This window comes from Lygodium microphyllum, chromosome 11, assembly GCF_053477565.2.
Source record: "Lygodium microphyllum isolate KBCC chromosome 11, Lygodium_microphyllum_v1.1.10, whole genome shotgun sequence".
NCBI classification, from domain to species: Eukaryota; Viridiplantae; Streptophyta; class Polypodiopsida; order Schizaeales; family Lygodiaceae; genus Lygodium; species Lygodium microphyllum.
The window spans coordinates 300770-317684 of record NC_141145.1 but is presented as its reverse complement, the minus strand read 5'-3'; positions in this window follow the sequence as shown (position 1 = coordinate 317684).

The following is a 16915-nucleotide window of genomic DNA, read 5'->3' as shown; positions in this document are numbered from 1 at the left end:
ACCTTCTCTCTCACAAATGGTAATGCACCTTAATGTGTTTTTTCCTATCATGGAACACTAGGTTCCTAGCCAACTCTATACTGCTCATGTTATCAAAGTGAAAGACAATATATTTGGACCATCACCCTATATATCCAAAGCACCCAATAATTTTTGCAACCATATTGACACACATGTTACCATGGTAGCACCTCTAAACTTAGCCTCAGTACTTGATAAAGCAAATATTGGTTTGTTGAGTGTTGAAATGACCTATTTTTTGGCTGATTTTTGTTGTTTTTGAGAGCTGAATGGTTGATTTTATGAAATGATTGATTGGTTTGGAAGTGGTTTGAGAGTGTTTTGGATAGGTTGGAATGGTTTTATTAAGCTCATGATGTTTATTAGTAGAGATGTGAAGTTCTGTTGATGTTCTGATATGTTCTGTTTGGTCCTGATAGCTTCTGTTGAGCTTCTGTTTTGTTATGTTTTCTCTCTATAAGGAAGGATGGAGTATTGATTGATAGGGTTTGAGATTGTTTGAAAGCTTATTGAGTGATTTTTGATGGTTTGGAATGGTTTTGGTATGAGTTATGTGGTTCTGATGCTTTCTGTTGACCTTCTGTAACTCTCTGTTGAGCTTCTGTGAGCCTCTGTATACCTTTTGTATGCTTCTATATGTGTTCTGTTGGATGAGAGTGTAGCTTGGGAAAGCTTTCTAGCCTTGGAAAGAGGTGAATACAAGTGCAAAAGAGCTAAAAGAAGTCAAAGAAGTAGCTGCTGAAGACTCAAGTAAAGACTGGAGTGAAGTGACAGTGGTGAGCTATGAAAAGACACTGTAATGGCTCTAGTGCCTCCTCATATCAGACATACCTCTTGGGAGGTGCATCCACGACCTAATAAGGATTATTGAGGGTTATTATTGAGTGATTGTAGTGAGGATATGATGTACTATTGATGGAGAGAGAGAGAAAGAGAGTCAGAGATAGCCAATTATATCAAAACAGTGTGATTGTATATGAGAGATTGAGAGAGAAGACTATGAAGACATTGAAGATGAATACTATGTGATTGATTTCCATTCAAAGATGGTGTATTCCTTTGATTTCTTTGTTCTATTGATGGATTTTGTGAAGATGTTGAAGAATATGGTTGATTCTATCAAATCCGTGGGAGATCTACATGATGTTGCATGAAGATTTGTTGTGGCTGGTGTTCTTTTCTTCATTGTGATCATATAAACCCTAATAAAAAAGCTTGTTGATGTTACAAGATAGATTTTCTTGCAAGATAATTTCTTTTTCCTTAGTGTTCCTCTTGGGGCTCCATGTTTTTGGTGTGCAACAGGAGAAGCTTGCCATCAACAAGTACCAGAAGAGGCTGAAAATGAAGGAAATGGCATTGCCAAGAAGAGAAGAATTCAATGGATGTTTATAAAGTTCCTTCTTCCACTGAAGAGTTGGAATTTCTCATAATCAAAGCCACTTTCCACAAGAAGTTTATCCCACAATGGCGGAAACACATCATCATCATGATGCATGCTCTATGTGGTGGAGAGTTTCCTCTTCCTGTTGAAGCAGCAGAAACTTGCATCTTAGTAGCAAACTGTTTGGGAACAAACTGAAGAGCAGAAAGGGAGAGAATGACCATCCATGGAAGATTTGGCATTCATTGAGAAGTTTCCAGACATCATCAAGTGGGAAATAGTCAAGAAGCTTTAGGAGTCTTGGTCTGTAGAGGTTCACGAAGACAAGAAGGAAAAGAGTTGGAATTTGTTCGTAGATGCTCAACAGCAAGATACGTGGGATGCTTGGTATACTGATAATCTTCTGTTTGTTCAATTGGCAACCCACTGGAAGTTGGTAGACAGAGTGTTTTTCACAACATACACTGTTGAAACCATCAGAAGTTGGCATTACTATGATAATGGCACCACCACAATGCTTAGACGTATGCATTTTGACACCTTCAGAACCAAATACCTTCCTCTGTGCAGTGGCATGAAAGCAAAATTCAGAGATGTTGAAAGGGAAGAAGTAGAAGAAATGTTGGCAAGAGAGTCCTCCAGAGACTGAAGCCTTCTGTTATGCCTCTGTGGAGCACTAACGACATAGTGGAGCCAACCCCCTGATGAATGACTCAATAAAGAGGCAAGCGTTAAAATGAGTCCAGAGGTACATGAGAAGAGAGAAGGCAAAAATCAAAGCTGAGAATGAGCTAGTAGGAGAAGCCACCTTTGACGCCCTTACGGAACTCTTTACAGAAGTCCCAATGGCACATCAAGCCCTTCCTCCTCCTGCTGGAGATCCACTTCCAAGCCAGATCCGTCGTAGAAATATTGATGTAGTCCCGTTGCCAGTTTTTAAGGGAGAGTACAATGAAGACCCAGATCTTCATGTAGCAGAGTTTATGGTAGCATGTGTGGCTAACAATGCCAGAACCCCTGAGCATTGGTTAGCAATATTCCCCGCCACTTTCAAGGGCGCGGCGTTTCAGTGGTATTAGAGACAAGCAGCAGGAACTTTTGGCACATGGGACGGCCTGAAGTTGGCCTTCCTCACTAAATTCAGGCGTGAAGGTTTTGAAGAGCGGCTGCGAGAGGAATTTATGAACCTAAGTCAGTCCTCTGGAGAAAGAGTAGAAGCTTATGTCTCATGAATGGAATCCATCCTGAAGAGATGGACTAACCATAATCTAGATGATGGCATTCAGAAGGGGGTGTTTCTCAGAGGATTACAACCAGAAGTCCGTAAGTTTGTGGAGCTGCAAAGACCAGTCACACTGCAAGCTGCAAAACAGAAGGTGCAAGACTGTACGATGAAGTGGAAGCTAGATTGGCAATGAATCCAGGGACAGGAGTCCTACCTCCTCTGATACCAGGAATGATGTACCCACCAAATGCAGTCCCAGGGACAATCCTCTACCCCTACCAACAGATGCCCCCAGTATCACAGTATAGTGCACCAAATCCATAGTGGCCACAATCAATGCCTCAAATGATGGTTCAACCACAACAACAATGGTCCCAACCAATTTTCCCAATGCCAAATTAGCAGCAACAGTGGAACCCTACCAACTGGAGCCAACAGCCAACAGTTCAAACAGGAGCTCTGAATCAGAATCAGAACAGAGACCCCTCTGCGCCAGCCCAACTTGTTTATGCAGTGATTATAGAGACTCCTCAAAACCCTACTGCCAGTACCTCAGGAGGACAAAGCTTGAAGGATTATTTATCCAACTCAGTTGCAAATATCAAAAAGGAGTTGATGGATGTGATTACAGAGTAGCTATAGACATTGAAAGTGAATACCGCTAGCATATCCAATGTGGCAGGAGCAGGAAGAGATGTGATGCGGCCAAATACTTGGTGTGGTAAGTGTCATCAAGCAGGCCATTTAGCCACTGAATGTACACGAAAACCAACCATTCCTGGAGCTTTCTGTTCCTACTGTTTGCGGAAGAACCATACCGAGGATATTTGCTCTCTGAAGGAGATGCATGATAGGAGAAGGAAGGAAGAAGATGCAAGATTCAACTTGCTGGAATCCAAAATGACAACATAGGATATTGGACCAAAGCCTAGAGAGTTTGGTCCTAATTTCGGACCTAGACGGTTTCCATCCCAAAGTTACAGAGGAAGACAGTCTGGCGGTGGTCAGAGATCAGAAGTGGAGTGTTACAAATGCGGAGAAAAGGGACACATTTCACCAAATTGTCCAAATCCCAGAAGGTCAGTGGATTACAAGCCCTTATGCAGTCGATGCAAAGGAGAAGGCCACACTGCAAAAGACTGTCCAAGCCCAGTCCCAGTGAAAAACAGTGCTACTGATAGTCTGGCCAAGGCCCAAGAGCCTACCTCCAATTTAGTGGAACTTGAAGTTGCTGCCATCACACGTGCAAAGAAGAAGGAACCACCTATCTAGAAAGAAAATAATCCTCCTGACAGAACAGTGAAGTTCAATCTTCCAACAAAAGAACAGAACAGAACAGAGCCTGACAGTGCCGTACAGAGCACTACAGTGCCACAGAGAGTCACAGAGACAGTTCCAGAAACAGGACCAGAGGTCCAAGAGATAGAAGAGGAGGAAGTGCCACAAGTGGTAGAAGAAGTACCCATTATGCCCCTGTTGGAAGAAAGAAGGAAAATGAAAATGGGTGTTGCCCCATTTCCTAACCGGTTAGAGAAGCCAGTGGATCCTATTAAGGAATACAATCTGGTCAGAGATCTAGATACCTTTAAACCAAACCTCACATTCTGACAATTATTGATGTTGTCTCCCAGTTGCCGAAAAAGGTTCAAAAGTATACTGATAAGAAGATGTGGCTTAAGGATTGCTCCCTCAACAGCAACAAAGTCCAACAAAGCTCTAGAGCTTGTAATAGAAGTGGATGTGGCTAACGCCTTCCTAGATCCGGGTACCCCAGAGACTGGCGTGTGATAGAAGGCTGCTTTATTGCAAATGCACTGATTGATGGTGGGTCATGAGTGAACATTATGACGGATGTGACAATGAAGGATCTAGGCCTACAAGGTGTGCAACCAACCCAATGGCTCATCAGACTGGCGGATCAGAGCAGAATCAAGCCTTTGGGCATTCTCCCATATGTGAAGACTACAGTGGGTTGGAAAAGATTATTGGCTAACCTATCTGGTGGTGAAGCCAAACTCTTATGGTACATCCTACCCTCTGTTACTGGGACAGACCATGGCTTTTTGAAGCCAAAGCAAGGACGGATTGGTTCAAAGGAACCTTGACCTTGGGTAGAGGACCTAATAAAGCGGTGCTGAAGCTATATGGTACTCAAAAAGGACATGGATCCACCTCCTTGGAATTATCTTCTGACTCCCCTAATGAGGCTACAGATGGAACATCAGCAGACGAAGATGCTGTCAAACAGATTCTTCCCAAGAAAACAGTGGCACGTTCCTTAACATTGGATACTGTAAGCCAACTCCCTCAAGATGCAAAGTCCCTGTCAATGGGTGAATACTTCCTGCCTGAACCAGGAACGATTTCCGAAATCACTTCTGACAGTGAGATAGAAGCATGGCTGTACTGCTCTTCCTGTTACATGGCCATAGCAGAGCCAGAGACAGAGGCAGAAGATGAAACAGAGAACATGTTCTTTTCTTACAGAGCTCCTACAGAGACAGAGACAGAGACCGAAGAGGATGGAGATGATATTGAAGAAGAAGATCGCCAATCTACTGGCAACCCAACAGTACCCTCCTGGCATTTCTAGTCGGGAAAGGAAGAAGCTTATGTTAGAATCAGCCCCCTACACCCTATTAGGCGGTGCACTGTACAAGAAAGGCAAAGATGAAGTGCTCAGAAGATGTGTTGCAGGAGATGAGATTGGGATTGTTCTGAAGGCTTGCCATGACGAGCCATGTGGAGGTCACTTTGCAGGAGAAGCCACAGCCAGGAAGGCTCTACTAGCAGGATACTGGTGGCCGACCATTTATAAGGATGCCTATGATTACTGTAAAAGATGTGATGCTTGTCAGAGGATGGGGAAACCCACAAAGACCAGTGCCGTGCCACTGCAATCTATCCTTCCTTTGAAGCCTTTTGAGAAGTGGGGCATCGACTTCGTAGGCCCGATCGATCCTCCCACCAGAGGGAAACAGAATAGATACATCCTCGTATGTACGGATTATGTCACAAAGTGGTGTGAAGCTAAAGCCCTAAAACGGGACGATGGTAACAGCGTGGCCCTGTTCATGTAGGAGAACATCATCACCCGTTTTGGCAGTCCCCTAGAGTTGGTAAGTAACAAAGGCACTCATTTCATTAATAAAGTTATGGAAGAGTTGACAGAGCTGTATAAGATCTGCCATCACAAGTCCATTCCTTATTACCCCAGAGCCAACGGCCAAGTCGAAGTCACCAATCGCATCCTCTGCTCGATTCTGACAAGGACAATTGCCGCACATCGTCATGATTGGGATGATCGACTTACAGAGGCCCTCTGGGCGTACAGAACCTCCCATAAAGCAGCAACAGGACAGACACCCTTCCAGCTGGTGTATGGTACAGAAGTTGTTTTCCCTGATTGAACTGAAATTGCCCTCTTTGCGAGTGGCTATCAAAGAGCATTTGGGGGACGATGATTCACTGCAACGCCGTCTCCTGCACTTGGAATGTTTGGATGAAACTCACAGGATGGCTCTACAGTGCATGGAAGCCATGCAAGCTCGACGTAAAGCTTACCATGACAGCTTCATCAAGCACAAGGAGTTCAAGGAAGGTGATTTGGTCCTAGCCTATGATTCATGATTTGGCAAGTTTCGTGGCAAGCTCCAACAGCAATGGATGGGCCCATATAAGGTACTTGCTGTCAACCCTAATGGCTCTGTCCAAGTGCAGACCGTTGATGCCTCTAATGATCCCTTCCTGATCAATGGATATCGCCTGAAGAAGTACTTCCCTCCTTGGGGATCTTGACAATCACGGTCACCTGATCCTTTCCCCCGTTGGCGTAGCACTGTCACTCTTATGATGCTACTTCTGATAGCTATTCTTCAGGCACTCTCCTGATGAGGTGGACGCGACCTTCTGTCCCCTCAGCCCCACCTTCCAGCCCTGATCTCTTATCCTCTATTTTCCACCAGCGAGACAGTGGCGAGGTTGGTTCTGACAAATGGTATTTCCACCATTCCCTTGCTTAATTCGAAAAAACAAAAAGAAAAAAAATATACATATCAGTCATGGGAGAAAAGGACTTCGGTCCCTGTCATGCCAACCTATTCTTCGAGAAAAGGTGGAAAGACCCTCGGGAGTAGGAGAAAAAGAAAAGAGAAAAAAGAAAAGAAAAAAAATCTGTTATGGGAGAAAAGGAAGCAATTCCCTGTCATAGCAGGCCTCGCTCCAAGAAAAGGTGGCAAACACCCAGGCTTGGGCGAGAAGCTGGCTGTGGAAAAGCTGGCAACACCCAGCAATCCAAAAAGTGGATTCATCAATTGACATCCCCAGGATCTAGTTCCAAAGCTGCCTCCCTTGGTACGCTATGTCCTGTGCCTTTCTGCAGAGCATTTGACAGTCCTCTAGCAGACGCCATGTTCCTATCTAACCCCACGTTCGATCTGATAGCTACCTCCCTGGGTATGCCTCTTCAACCCTGATGACACGATCTCCATCGACAAACAATTGAGTGACGCAAGCTTTCATCCTAACCGGATGGGGAAGTGAGTATGGTTGCCCTCTGTAACTATCAACAGAGAGTGAGATAGAGGGTGGGGCGAGTGACCAGTCTTTTCCCTTCAAATCAAATGAGAGGTAAGAAGTGTGAATGAAGTGTTGCACGCACGGAATGGGCCTCTCAATGCAAAAGCACAATTTGTTTTTGTGCACTGCACTATAAGGCTCCCTGGCCTTCCTTCTTGCACCGTATGCCGGCACAGGGTGGGATGCACAATTGCACCATCAAATGCGCACAAGGCACACAATCTTTGCACAAGTGACCGTGAGGATTACATCAATGGGCTTCAGGACATGGTTTCCCTCTGTATCTTTCAGCAGAGCGTGAGACAGAGGGTGGGCTGAGTGTGACTGGTGTTTCCCCAATCACTTATTGAGCGGTGAGATTGAGGGACGTTATGACACTTGGAGTCAGGTACGTTCCTGGCTCCCTATGCACCCACGGGATGGGTCTCTACCGTCATCACAGGACACGTCACCCTGTTCTGTACACTGCATTGAAAGGCTCCCTTGCCTTCCTCCTTGCACCTATGCCACACGGGTTGGACGCACTAATGCACCATCAACTGTGCACCCTGGCATACTTCCTCTGCACCATCCCCCTTGTTGATTCCTAAACCGAGTGTGAGATATGGGTTTCAATCATTCTTCCTCGAGTGATATTAGTCGTGGGGCGAGTGATTGCTTTTTCATTTCATATGAGTGATTGTGTGTTGAGTGCAACATTCCTCGCCATCGACAAATTTCCTATGATTCCTTCAACCAGCTACCTCCCTGGGTGCTGTTGCGTGGTCCCTGCCACGAAGGATGTGTGCTGTGAAGATACCTTGGTACCTCCTGCAGCACATAACCTGCATTTTGTAAATCCTACATCTCTCCAAACCATTCTACATGGCTGGTCATATGATTGGATGCATCTGAATCAACATACTAAACATCATCATGTGTTCCCTTTCCTGTAACAGCATTCAACATATGCTGCATAACAAACAGATGTTCATTTTTGTCTTCATTCTGTCGTGAAGACGATGCATAGTTTCCTTGCTGCAACTTACCACTGCGAATATAATCTTTCTTAGCATAACATTGGGCTACAATATGACCTGTTTTGCTACAGTAGTGACACACAATACCAGAGTTGTTAGAACCTCTGTTCTGCCATCCACCTCTTCCTCTAAAGCTCCCCCTGCCTCTAAAGTTACCATGACCTCCTGAAACCTGCATATCGCCAAATTGCTGATTCAATCTGTTTTGATGGTTGTCACTACCATGTCCTGTACCATGGCCTCTTGAAGAGAACTTGCCACATCCCCTTCCTGAACTGGAGTAGAAAGCTTGGACCTGTTCACCACTTCTTTCAGATGTCTCACTCTGCATGTTGATCTCTTCAGTGATCATAAGGGAGACAAACTCATCGAAATCTGGAAATGACTTTCTGACATATACGAAAGTTACAAAAGACTTCCAAGCCTTTTCATTGTTAAGTCCACCCAAGGTAGACGACACCAAATCATCATCATCGGGCATTGCATCAATCACTGCCAAGGCATCTGCAATGCTTCTTACCTTCAGTGCATACTCATTGATAGACATCTTTCCTTTCTTCAATGTATTCAACTCTTGCTTGAGTTGAATCTTTCGTGCCTTTGTATTTACGGAAAACATACTTTCATGTATGGTCCAAGTTGCATATGAATTCTCTGCATTTCTAATATGTCCCAGCATATTATTGTCAATTACTGCAGACAGCTAATACATAACCTTTTTGTCTTTTGCATTACATTCCTTCCGTGCCTTTGTCTCTTCTGCAGTTGGAGGATCACTCACCTCCGGCTCCTTTTTTTCACCTGAAACAAACTCATAGAGGCCTTTTCCAATAAGGAAGTTCGTGACACGGAACTTCCATGAAGGGTAGTTGTTCTTGTCAAGCTTCTCAATGATGGGGTTTCCACTGTTCTCTGCCATTATAACAAAACTAATACCAAACATCAAGTAAATCTTTTGTAACCCTCGACCTGTAGTGCACAACAATACACCAGGCAGCCTTTTTCACTGTCTGCTCAACAATACATGCAATTTGCAACCTGTTTGTAGATAAACCTTATGTTTGCTTCCTACAAACACCTCAAGAATTATAGATTCGCAATCTGTAACCTGCACACCTACTTTTGGTCAAAATATGCGAAATCACAGTGTACCCTGAAACTGTTGTCCGTAACCTTGCGACTTTAAAACGGGGCCTGAAACGGCCTCAAATGCCCAAAATAACTGCGAAAAAGCCCTAAATGACCAATCTGCAAAATACACAGTGCTCTTCGCGCACACCAAATCTCACTGCAATCTGAGATTTTTGCTCTGCCCTGCTTCCGGTGTCTCCACAGGCACTATCCAAGAGAAAGAGTGGAACGATGGGAGAGCTTCTTACCCGTGGCTTGCTTGCTCGAACCTTGCTTCTTCTCCTTCACTTTAGCCTTCGAAATCAGCCTCTCTCAGTGGCGTGGCTCTGATACCATGTCAAGAATCGTGTGGTGGGGGGACTTACTCAAAATGCTGCGTCGAACACACATAGAATGCACAAGGAGAAGCTCACTCAAGAGACAAGAAGAGAGATGGAGGCCAAAACGTTTTCTTGCTGGTTTCTTCTTCTTCTTCCACACTCTTTATAATGTACACAAAGTATAGATAAGATACAACATAAAGGAAAGTGGCCTACTAAGTCAAACAATGCATAACTGACTACACTAGTCGACTGGTGCTATAACTATGCCATCTGTAAATAGGTGTAACAACCTGAATATAATAAGTAATGAGTCAGTAGCCATGTGAGAGTCATAATGGCCACCGACGTGCTAAGTGTAGACGTGTGGACCCATCTAACCAGGTGGTCCATCATCAATGTCCGCATGTGTTGAGCTTGTCATCTCAACATATATGATGGGTGCCGAGTATCTCGCCTAAAGACACTGCTTGCACTCCTAAGTGTGCAAGCAAAATACGGGTGGAGCGATGCGAGTGTGACCAAGTTGTTCAGGTACCTTGTACGTACGCTTTTTTAATTTCTTTTTGGCACTATCATTAAAAACATTTGTGCTTTTTCAAGGTGTTTTATGATTTTTTTAAGGTTATTGAAATATCATATATTACCACTTGTAAATACTATGCCTGAGTCTCGTGATGATGTACGACATGTTTTGTGAAAGCTTGGCATGGACTACAACAACATCCATGCATGTATCAACAATTGCATACTGTTTCGAGGAGAAAACGAAACTATGGAGACATGTCCAAAGTGTGGTGCTCACAAGTATCGACAGGACTTGCAAGGGCAAACCATCCCTCAAAAAGTTCTTAGACACTTTTCGCTTATCCCCTGCATAAACCACATGTTTCATACGTCTGGCATGGCGAGCTTGACAACGTGGCATGCGCAGAATAGGTCCATAGATGGAGTTCAATGAATATCAGCGTATTCATGTGCATGGAGCCACATTGACTCTACCTTCCCAGGCTTTGCCCGAGAGCCAAGGAATCTTCGGCTCGGTCTTGCAATGGATGGTGTGAACCCATTCAGTCTGCGCTCAACTTCTTATAGTGTGTGGCCTATATTCCTTGTCAACTACAATGTCCCTCCATGGCTTTCTACGAAGAAAGGATATCTCATCCTTAGCTTACTCGTCCCCAACTGCTACAAAGTTAAAAATATGGACGTATATCTTCGTCTATTAGTCGATGAACTTAAGATTTTGTGGGAGGAGGGGGTCACCATGTAAGATATGAGCAAGCGTGATGATCAACGGTCCACCAATATTCGAGCCATTCTCATGTGGACGATGCATGACTTTCCGAGATTCGGAGAGTGCTCAGGTAAATAAGCTTTCGTTCTCATTGGTAATATCTATCATAGCTCGTTCAAGTTTGTATTCACTAATTAGAGGTGTTGGAATAGGTATGGTTACCTTAGGTTATCATGCATGTCCATTGTGCGGGCCACAGTTAGACTCCCGAAGGTCACAAACCATGAATAAGATGGTATATCAAGGACACGCCACTTTCTTGCTAGAGGGTCATGAACTCAGGGAAGGTTTTCTTGGATGACCTCCAATGAATGTCGCAAGCTGGTATGAGCTGAAAATGGTCCACGCGGAGTCACATCTAGACGGAATGCGACGGTTCTCAGTTTTCTACAGGTTGCCATATTGGACCCACTTACAGATCAACCATTTGTTGGATCCCATGCATATTTTCAAGAATGTGGGCAGCTTGCTATGGAACCACATCACAGGAAAGAGAGACACTATAGGGAAACTAATGGATTTGAAGGAGGTAGGCAAGATGGAGGCGCATTGGCCACAGTCGAGTGTTGATGGTTGCATGCAGCTATCTCGTGCTCCTTGGGTTTTGTCCACTAAAGAAGAGCGCATTGTGAAGCAAATAGTCAAGTCTATCCGCACTCCGACGGGTATGATGCGTTCTCTCAGGTCTGTGTTTTCTAAAAACGGCCAATTATCAGGGCTAAAATCCCATAATTGGCATAAGATATGTCAGGTTCGTACTACGAATAGATTGTAATTGGCGTGCACATTTTGCTATTTGGAGTGTAGTCATTGTTCATAATGCTTTCTCATTTGTGGCAGTTTGTACTACCGATCACGATCGCAAGATGCCTTACTCCAGAAATACGCGGGGCCATTTACAGGTTGTCGACTTTAGTGCAATGGATCTCACAGAAGGAGATCAAGACGTCCTCTATTGAATCTGCGAGGCGGGGAGCAATGGAGACGATCTGTGTCTTTGAGAAATACCTTCCTACTAGCATGCTCATGATACAAATCCACCTTCTTGTGCATCTTATAGATGAAGTGGAGATTATTGGACCTATCCATACAGATGGATGTTCTTCTTGGAGTGCTTCATGAAAACCTTGAAAGGCTTTGTGCGACAACGAGCTCGGCCAGAAGGCAACATGATTGAAGGTTGGTTGGTATTTGAGGCGCTAATGCATATTTCACAATGGCTACCAATGGTGGATCTAGACAACAATATGCTATGGTCATTGAAGGACGATGATAGACTGATAAGAGATGTGGTGGTTGGAAATGGGGTAGAAAAAAGAATGGATGTTGCCATGGAGGAGAAGGAGAATTACTTTTGTATGTTGCACCATGCCTCTATGGAGACGTAGCTCACTAGATACCAGCACGCTAGGCAAAATCGAGAGGAAGCGCAATTTGAATTTCAACGTAGTACGCGCCATCGACCGATTTGATATTCTGAGGACATGGAGGAGATGCCGCGGTTCATGTCAACGCGATGGTTGCATGGAGCTTTGACCACAACGTCTCACGAAGAGTCAGAGGTCTCAACCGAGGAGTGGGAATTCTCGAGGGGTTGTGGTCCAAAGGTGATGATGTGTTTAGGATTTATCATATCTATATTCTATATGCGTGGAGCGTATTGACAAAGTGCACTCCATAACAGACTGTGGTATCATGGAAAGGCTCGAGCAAGAGAGCCGGCGACGAGCAACGGATCCAAACACAGTTATAGATAAGATCGAGATATTTTGGAAACTTGCAAAGTATTGTTACGGTGAATTACCGTAGCTTCTCCATGATACTATTTGTAGTGGTTCAAAGTGGTACTTGAAGGAGCTGGAGCAACAGTTCGATGAGGTACATTTGGATTTCTCGAAATAGATTCTGAAAAAAAATGGACGGATTTGCGTGACACCTTTGTGTTGTCGGCCCATTGTGAACAGGTGCATGAACTCATTTGTTTGTTAATTGTATTATGACATGGTACATGTCACAATAGTTTAATCTCTATTGTACGTGTTTGTGAACAGGTAATCTTCTATCCAAATCCACGACAACCTTGATGGTGGTATGTTATACCTTCAGCTCCTCGAAGTGTGAGATTATATGTTATACCTTCAACTCCCCGAAGTGCGAGAGTATATGATCAAAGTGATGTTCCGAGCATAGATGAGAACAATATGCAAATAGAGGGGTCGATATTGTAAGAGGTAGAGGCCACCAAAATCTTGGAGCATGTAGAGGAGCCAGCATCAGGTAACAATGATGAAAATATAGGAGTCCAAGAATTCTTTGAGAACGAGGTGGACTCATTCTTTTGTGGTGACATATCTATCAATCTTCCAATGCATGCAGAGTTGTGTCAGAAGATTGACATGGGACCATAGGATACTTTATACTTGGAGCATTCACTTACTCAAGTCATTGACTAATCACTTATAAGGGTACATAAGATATGCATTTTAAGTGAGATTATTTTTTTAGGATTTATATTACCGTGCTTTGTATGATTTAAATTGATTATGCTAACATCATTTTTTATCTGTGCAAGTGACATTTGTGGATACTTAGATCATCAGGATGAGTCGAGGGATGAGCGATGAGGAGTTGCAAGATATCTTCACACACATGTCTCCATATTAGATGGCGAGATTTAGAGACATGGTGGACTAGGAGCTGTCTCAAACATCGTCAAGCTGCTTTATTAGATCTACTACGGCGCGATTAGATGCTTCAGCTTCGAGCAGACTTGGGCCAGAGGGAGGAAGTGCTTCAGGATCAGGGGAATGCTGCAGAGATATGGAGGCAGTGAGCCCGTGGTCGGCATGGGATATAGATGCTACTCCTTGCTCTCGTGGCAATCTAGAGAGCATGACAGGTGGTTGCTATGGAGGCACGGATGTAGTATCTCCATCTCGTCGTTCTGCTGAAGTTGTGTCACCTCCAGGATCTGTCACACCTATGGGGACGTCTACTCCAGTTACTCCGGATTTTGCTCAGCAGTTCGTAGGTGGCACTTCTATGGGTGCTACACCGATAGATACTACACCGGTCGGTACACCAAATGTACAGAGGTCTCCTGGATATGCCTAGGAGCGTGGTCGCAGGTGGGAGAGGACCCATCTTAGGCATACCCCAGAGGGGCATGCCTATCTTGTCGATGATAGGTTAGAAACCATCATCATGAATGATGAGGGGAGGAGGGTGATGGCTCGCATGAGAGAGTTGTGCCAACAAGTTTTTCGGCACAGCATCTTAGATCATTGGAAAAACATACCGGAGGGGAGCAAAGACTACATAGTAGCATCCTTGCATGAGGAGTTTCCGGTTCCAGCCACGGCAGATAGGTTTTTTACGGACTGGATGATGGAGTGCATGCTTACATATATGTCACATAGACGATCGGACGCATGCAAGGCACTCAAGAGTGGGGATACAAAGCCCGGGTGGCTAGACGCGGACGACTGGTCCCGACTGAGGGAGGAGGCTCAGATTCTCCAGGATGTTGAAGTCAGCAGCGCAAGGCGGCAAGGGCACGACTAGAGGCCAGGGTGGTCCATCATCTTAGGAATAGCAGCCACAGGACATATTTGGAGGACTTTGTAAGTTTTCCTTTTGTTTTGCTTGCTTATTTTTTTGCAATATCCTTTGTACTCACAATCATGTTTCTAACAGTTAGTATTTTGTTTTCATTGCAGCACTCCATTACAAATACCGATATGACCGGCCTTGAGACTCGATATACAAAGAGGCACGGTCTCATTGCATTAATCGACCGATTGCATAGACGCGACGGTCCTGCAAGTCACTCATCTTTCTTGTCTGTAGTTACCATGTTTAATTAGAATGCATTATTGTATCATGGATTGATGTGTAGTTGTTTCTTTTTTGTAGAGTCCGTTCGATGCTCCTTTGCGGCGGCAGGATGAGCTTTCGGATGGCAAGGATGTATAGCTTGCCCTTGGATCCCTGGAGCTCACACACCCTTCTTTTTTGGTCGCATGATCTGTGTAGACATTTTCTATGTAGTAGTGATATCTTGCCATGATTGTACCGGTCACTTTCATTATGCGATCATGTAGATTGAAGATTTCTGAATGTGGACTGTCATGAGTAGTAATGGTGGCTGGAAATCAGTCCCGAAATATGGCAAATAAAAACCCGCAACCCGCAAAAGAACGGTAATCTCATTTTTATGAAGAAAAATTGTGTTTTTATGCAATTTGCTTGATGCATTCTTGTTCCCATGAGATGATAATGTATTATGATGTTGTCTTCAATGTCTTTCAACTGTTTATGATCAGAAAATCAGAGAATCATAAGTGTTGTGGATGAAATTAGTAGTGAAAAACCCGTAAATATGCAAAATATGGAAAAATTGGGTGTTTTTGAGATATCAATGAAAAATATCATAAGATACACCAACTAAACTTGTCTTTTTGCTGCAAATGAACCTAAGGGCCACAACCCATAACCCATTTTGAATTTTTAGTCATTAAATATTGGAAAAAATATAAGAAAAATAGGGAAAATAAGAGAAAAATAGGGAAAAAATGGATTTTGAGTGCCGAAAATTAAGGAAAAATAAGATTCATGTTTGTGGATGTATGGGGGGTCTGAAGTATGAGGTTTAGCCTCAGTTCAGCCCTACCTTTATGTTATAGTGAGTTTTTATGGCTCTTTATGCAATAAAAATGTGGAAAATGAACCCTAAACCTATGCACCATGCACCACCTAAACGGGTGAGGGGGTTGGAGTGTATGAAAAGTGTGTAAATGTTGAATGAAATGATAGAAAGTTTGCTGGTTTTTTTAATGCATACCATATAGATTGGACGATATTTAAAGATTAAGAACCTAGTAGCACGAGGGTTTCTCGGTGCTAGGTTCATGCAACGCTGCATATGAGTGATAGAGAAATCCATTGAACGAATGTTTTTGCACTAAGAACCAAAGCTGATTTTCTTAACTGTTTGAGCACGTTGAAATTCACAATTTGCATGAAGCATGAAATTTAAAATGTATCAGACAATACCTCCTGGATACATAGCAATTGCTTTCTAGAGACATGACCAACATTGAGTGAGTAAGGTTGTCCAAGCTGTAGGCTAGGCGTTGGGTCTAAGGGAAAGTAAAGCGAGGAAGCATGGTATATATCTTGGAAATATGCGAATCATAAAAGAGAGGAGTTTGTGTCCGTGTGTGCTATATATGTTTAGCGACGCATCGAGGGGCCAATCTCCAAGGTGTAGGAGAGTCGCAATGAGGTAGCGGCATTCAACCGTTGGAGGACCTCCTATGTTTGTGCTTCGTGCTATTTGGTAATGTGTTGAGACTCCCTTTGAGGAGTGTTGATTAGGTTAGAGTTGGACTACAAGACGTCATACAAACGCAAGATGCTTAGGAAGATGATGTATGTGTCATCCACGCTCCTGGCCGTGAGGCCGTGGGGTTGTTGAGTGCATGATAGAGGTCCGACTAGTGCATGAGCCAGTGCCGGCCTGTTTTAGGTCCCATCAGTAGTGCGTCTGCCGGGAGCCGCTTAGAAGTGGCGGTCCTCGAATCCTGGTTGTCTAGGGACCAGTTAGCAGTTTATGCCAAAGGATACTGAGATTGATCCATTATTTATCGATAAGCATCGTCTAGCAGAAATCCAAAAGCAAGAGAGAGACGAAAGAGCTAGGCGATGTGCTGAAATTTTTAGGAGATATTCCCCTAAGCGTAGCGGTGCTGAACCCTTACAAGGGAGTGGATCTAGTGGTCTTGGTGCCAGAAGCAGTAAGTTAGGAGAAGGTGGAAGCTCTAGTGCTCCCCTTTCTTCCATAAGCCAGTCTACATCAAGTGCGGGTGGTTTAACCCCACCGTCCCCTATTCCTAGTGCGAATCCAATTCTCGTCATGGTGCAGCCTATTGTAATTCT